Below are 6,000 nucleotides of genomic sequence, written 5' to 3' on the forward strand. Positions count from 1 at the left end.
TTGCATCAGGCTGGTTTTCAAGCACTGAAGACCAAGCAAATTTCAATTACTAGTGCATAAACAGGATAATAGGAAGAGAAACGTACAAATGGGACATATTCATGTGTATGCACCTTTTTAGATATACAAATCATTAAGTGATGTTGGAATCTGAATAAGCGTCTATATATCTTCATATTAAAAATGTTTACATTGATGTGGAATGTAATATAGTAATTATATCATGTTCAAACTAATTGATTTTTGCTCTTGAAATTTTCAGAGTTTAGGCCTGTTCGCTCCTACAGACAACCACCTAACCTCGGGAAAATTCTCACTTGCAGCCACAGGAATACTAATCCTGGAACCTTTCCTTGAAACAAACACTATTGCCAACTTTGTTCACGTTTTATTCTGGAGGCACCATCACTGGACTTATCCACATTAGTTACAGGATCAGGAGCTCATACTCCTGTACTTTAGCCAACGTTGTATCATTGGCATCATGTATCAACAGTGACCCTCTGCTATGTATATTGGACAGACTGAACAATCGCTTTGTCGAAGAATGAATGGACACAAAGCACACATTAGGAACATGAATACACATAAACCTGTCAGTGACCATTTCAAAGGAATGGGCCATACTGTTAAAGACCTGAGAATACATGTCTTACAACAAAGAGACCTTAACAGCAGATTACAAAGGGAAACGTGATCTGCAGTTTATGCTCAAATTCAGTACTTTGACTTGGTTTTAATAGAGGTAGCGATTGCCTGATGTGTTACGAAGACAGCTTCCCTATCTTTGACATTCGTAGTGATCTCAGGTAGTACACTTAAGCTGCTTTGACACGGATCCTCCCTTTCAGAAGGGGCATGCAAATGCGGCCGATGGAAAATGCAAATGAAGCACAGATTTACAAATCTGATGCCTCATTTGTATACTCGTGTACTCATGTTTCCAGAAATGCTTTTTCTGGGGAAAAACCAGCTATGTAGATGGGGTTCCTTCAGAAACTAGCCAGTTTTTGAAAGATTCCCTTCTTCCAGAAAAAAAAATAGGAAGAAGGGATCATTCAAAAACAGGGCTTGTTTTCAAAGGAACCCCATCTACATAGCTGTTTTTTCTCCTCCGAAATCAGCACTTCCCGAACAGCTAGTGGCTGCCAATATGGAAATGAGAAGTATGATATGCAAATTAGCACCTCATTTGCATTTTTGATTGGCCACATTTGCATGCACCTTTGGAAAAGGAGGGGCCATGTAGACACAGTTTTACAGCTAGTATTTTTCTCTCCCGTCTTCCCCATCTTCTCCCCCACTTCTGTCCTATGTATCTGATTTGTCAGTTTTTATTCAATTTTTTATACCTGTGTTATATAATTGTCATGCCAATTCACTTTCAGCCACATTTCAGTACATCACTATCTCCAGATCTGAAAAAGTGGGTCTGCTGCATGAAAGCTCATCACCCAATAAATTACTTTGTTAGTTTTTAAAGTGCTACATGACTGCTTTGTTTTTGTTTGTTTGTTTGTTTTGTTAGGTATTAATCACTGAACCATAACCCATGTTTTTTTGGAAGAACAATTCTGTTTTTAAAGAAAGTGCTCCAGGGAATAATACATTCACACCCACGGTTTACTCCCTGAAGAGAAAGATAAGGAAAGAGAGACTACAGTCAGACAGAGTTGGCAGTTTATCTCTGCTTGAACTCATCAGCACTGATGTGTGAATTTGACTATGTAAGAGACCTGTGTGAACACCAGCAGATTTTAAAAGGACATTAGACAGTGTGAAAGCATGATTTGCAGCAGCAGGCTAGATAAATAACACTTGATGTGCCATTTATTCTCTGACAGTCCCATGCACCTTTGGAAAAGGTACATTAGGGGAGTCCAAACCTGTGCCGTGTCCAGAAATGTGCTGAGGTTAGTGAATGTTATGAAACATTCTTCCTCCCTCATCCAGATTGTAACCTGGCAGTAGCCTCTGCTCCACAGCTTGGAGTCAAGAAGGAGGGAAGTTCGTCCAGCCAGAGAGAGATGCAGTGAGCTCTTCCTGTGAGTCCACACAATTTGTGCTACGATTCAGAAATGGAGTGGTATAAAAAAGAAGTTTTTAGGGAAAATCCCTCAGCTCCATATTTCTCTAATGAAAAGATTACACTTACTGTGGTAGCTGGTCAAGGAAGTTAATGCTATCTCCAGAACCATTTACTTAGAACTTCAGCTTTTAGCCCATGGGAGCCAGCCACTGCTGGTAGAATGGGATCTGCAATAATATTTTGTGGCAATGAATTTCATAGATTGATTATGTATTGGGCCAGTTAGGTTTTTTAATGTTAATTTCAGTGTCTAATTCGTTGCTCCTGAGAGAATTAACAGGAATGCCCAATCTCCAACAAATGGCTAAATGCAGTGTCTTGCATGGTAAATGATCTCAAGGGGAGCTGTGTTAGTCTTTGGCATCACAAAAACCAAACAGTCCTGTAGCACCTTAAACACTAACAGATGTACTGATTAGTGACAGGGATAGCCATGTTAGTCTGTTTGCTACCGAAACAAAAAAGCACTCTTATGTTTTATCTAAGTCTTAAGGTCTCCATCCAACACCCTGGCCGTCCCTCTGCTCTTCTCATTTGACAGCAATTTTTCTGATTTGTCAACCTTTGTAACAATTTTTGAACCTCTGTGCTTTGTATATTGAGTCTGTTCTGGTAAGTCTATAGATCAAAAGAAGTGGGTCTGTCCCACAAATGCTCATCACCCAATAAATTATTTTGTTAGTCTTTAAAGTGCTACATTACTGCTTTTTTGTTTTGGTAAATGTATTGATTAAGTAATGAGCTTTTGTGGGTAAGACCTACTTCTGCAGACTCCAAATTAAAGAAGAGGGTTTTACCCACAGAAGCTCATTACGTAATAAATAAATTTGTTAGTCTTTAAGGTCCTCTAGAACTGCTAGGTTTTTGTCAAGCTACTAAAGTCCATTGGTTAATATTATACTCATTTAGGCAGCTGACACGTTTCACTACTGAAGTGGCTGCATTTCACTGGTAGGTGAAATAATTCCTGTGTGTGTGTCTGTGTGAGAGAGAATGGTTATATTATCCATGGATGTATATAGAGGAAGGTGTAATTATCCCTGTATTTGTTCGTCAGCATTCCCCTCTTTTCCCTTCCCTTCTCTTACCCGTTTGTCCCCTTTTTCTTCCTCTTTTTCTCTTCCTTTCTCCTCACATATCCTTTTTCATGTCTCCTTTTCCTTTAATTGCATTATTTATTCTCTCTCTCACCCTCACACCACTTTTTCCCCGTGTAAGTTTCCAGTGATTTTTTTTCCAACTATTTTCTTAAAGCCGCTAGGTCAGACTGCTTTCCTGTTTTGCAAAGTCAGCCTTTTTAGAGGCAGCACATCCTGTGTGTGTGTGATTTGCAGAGGCATTGAGTCAGCAGTGCCTTATAGCAACAGCAGAGGCATTTCCCCAAGAGAATTAAAAATGTCTCCATTATTTCTACAGACTGTCTTGTTAACAAGATGCCAAGTCTCAAGGAGACAGAACAATGAAATACAACAAGGTGTGCATTAGTGGACTGTTTGGCACAAGGTAAAGCATCACAGAGACGATACTTACTGTCCTCTTAAGATAAACACTTGTGAACAATTATTCTATGAGTCTATATAAAATACTTTGTAAATTATCTCAGAGGGAAAACTTAAAGCTTCACTGAATTGCTTTTCCTGTGAGGACTAGTTTTGAAGATCCATAACTCTAATAGTAATCTCAAACACTAATATACACAACAATGGCTATTACTTATTAGAAATTGTTGTAAGGGGAAATAAACATATTGCCTATTTGTAAAAGAGGCTTAGGGTTGACAGGAATAGTTATTTGCTGATTTAACAAGGGAAGTAGGTACCTTGGATCCAGGCCCTTTACGATGTATAAAGAGAGATATTTTATAAGGGTTTTTATTAACAGCTTTAATTCCGCTAGGTGAGAAGTGATTCCAGGATATTGAGTGGCCACATATACAGACAAAGAAAAAAGCATAGGAGAAATAGATCATTAGAATATTCTAAGTGGCTAAACGTATAGGACCTGGGACAATTTCCTAGCAGAGTTGAAGACCCAATAATCCCTTATCTATGTGCCCAATACACCAGAAACATGGATAATACTGATTTGCAGAAAGCAAAGCTTTTCTGGACTGTCATCTTTAAAAATCAAACAAAGCTTTTGTCTCCATTTATCATTTCAGCTGTAGGTGAGACTTCCCCTATCCTGCTATCATCTCTTGTAGATTTTTTTCTCATGAAACATTATTATGTTGGTGTCTTTTAAAAGAAATAGGCATTCCTGGTACAAGTAAACAGATTAAAATGTAGAGGCTGTAACATTTTGGCAGTGATTAATTTTGGCACAGTATTTATTCCCAAGACAAGACCCTGCATTTACTGCTGTTCTAATCAGGGTTTGTTATAATCTGCCTCCATTTATGAGGGGATTATAACTGATCTGTAACATATTTGTTCTGGACCGAGATTTGACAAATATAGTCTGAGTGTAGCACACATTATCATGATAGATTTCCAGGAATGAAAGAGGGTGTACCTTTTTATTTGAAGGGAGAGGACTTTAGATTTGAAATAGAAAATGGATCATTTTATTGGTATACCCCAACCCAGTTTTGCATTTTAAAAGGGTGACTCTTTATTAGCAGTTGTTCAAAAGAGATTTTAATGACTGTTAAGTAAAATCTACCCAATTTTGCAAACATACAGAATTCCTTTTATAAAGTGTTGAATTTTCTATATGTTATAACAGCTTCAAAATTCAATACTCTTGTCTATTGAGTCATGTATATTCTTTTCCAACTACTAGTAATAAAACATGGTATTTATACTTATATTTCAGTTTCCAGGCACTTAAAATTTACCTGCAAATTACAGCAAGGATTTCTATAGATGGGGAAACAGAGGAAGAGACAATAGTTTTAAGTGACTTGCCCAAAGCCATGGTGAGGTTCAGTGTCAGAGGCCTCACTTACACACAACTTTGCACCAATGGAGCATATTTTTTTTTAAACTGATGGCAGGGGTTGCATGGTAAACATTCATCTTTTGGTTTGAAAGGCTTACTTCAATTTAATTTAATTCATTGTTTTTACAGGTTTAAGTTTAAACGGAAACGCATGCTTTTTAAACCGAAATAGCCCTGTAAGTAATCCACAGAGGTGTTCTCAGACAAGGTCAGAGGCAAGCCCCACCAAGAGAGGTGGATGTACAAATACCTCACAGGAAGATGGGAGAATACCAAAATGGGTAAACTTGGGAGGCTCTGTGCTACACTTTAAGGGTTCCTAATGCATGAAGTTGAATATCTCTTCCAAAATGTTTACTAGCATTAACTATTCTAAATCCTGTTAGTTTCCTTATTCATGTAAATACCAGTCCCCTCCCGCTTTTTTTTCTTTTCAATAAATTTTGCTTAAATTCTTGGCCTGCATGATTTTCTGTGGCAGTGAGCCAAATGTCTATTTACATGTTGTAGGAAAAAGTTCCCCTTTATCTGTTTTCAATTTGCCACTTCGTCTTAATTTGTCATGCTGATGGCAAGCCTGTATTTACAGCAACATGTAACATCCAGACACTGCCAGCTAGCATAGGTATCAATAGCAGTGAATATGGTGAGGCACAGTTTAGGTGAGTAGATTACCCTACATTCCAGGTATATAGAGTACACAGGGGCTGTGCGTATACCCAAACTGTTCCACCCCTGTCTCCACTGCTCTTTTCAGCAGTGTAGTGTCCTAAGGTTTCCCTGTTGCTAGAGCCTTTCCTGGCTGAAGTAAAAGGCTCCAGCAATGAAGAAAAGCTCCAGCAGGGGAGACAATGGGAAAGTCTTCTGCCATTGGAAAGCAGCAGGGAAAGGCTCCGACAGCTACCTCCACCAGGTGGAGCTCTCCACCATGCTGTCTCCCTTACCGGAACCTCGCCTCACTTCCAGAG

At 38.7% G+C, this 6,000-nt stretch overlaps 1 long non-coding RNA gene across 1 annotated transcript in view; it reads left to right on the forward strand.

Moving 5' to 3' along the window:
• The window catches only part of LOC142015665 (uncharacterized), a 232,600-nt gene extending 229,072 nt beyond the window's left edge, over positions 1 to 3,528 (forward strand). Inside the window, exon 4 of the long non-coding RNA XR_012646214.1 lies at positions 3,506 to 3,528. This is a non-coding gene — a long non-coding RNA (uncharacterized LOC142015665). The remainder of the gene's footprint in view (positions 1 to 3,505) is intronic.
• Positions 3,529 to 6,000: the final 2,472 nt, after the last annotated feature.

The sequence above is a fragment of the Carettochelys insculpta genome, chromosome 7 (genome assembly GCF_033958435.1).
Source record: "Carettochelys insculpta isolate YL-2023 chromosome 7, ASM3395843v1, whole genome shotgun sequence".
NCBI lineage: Eukaryota > Metazoa > Chordata > Testudines > Carettochelyidae > Carettochelys > Carettochelys insculpta.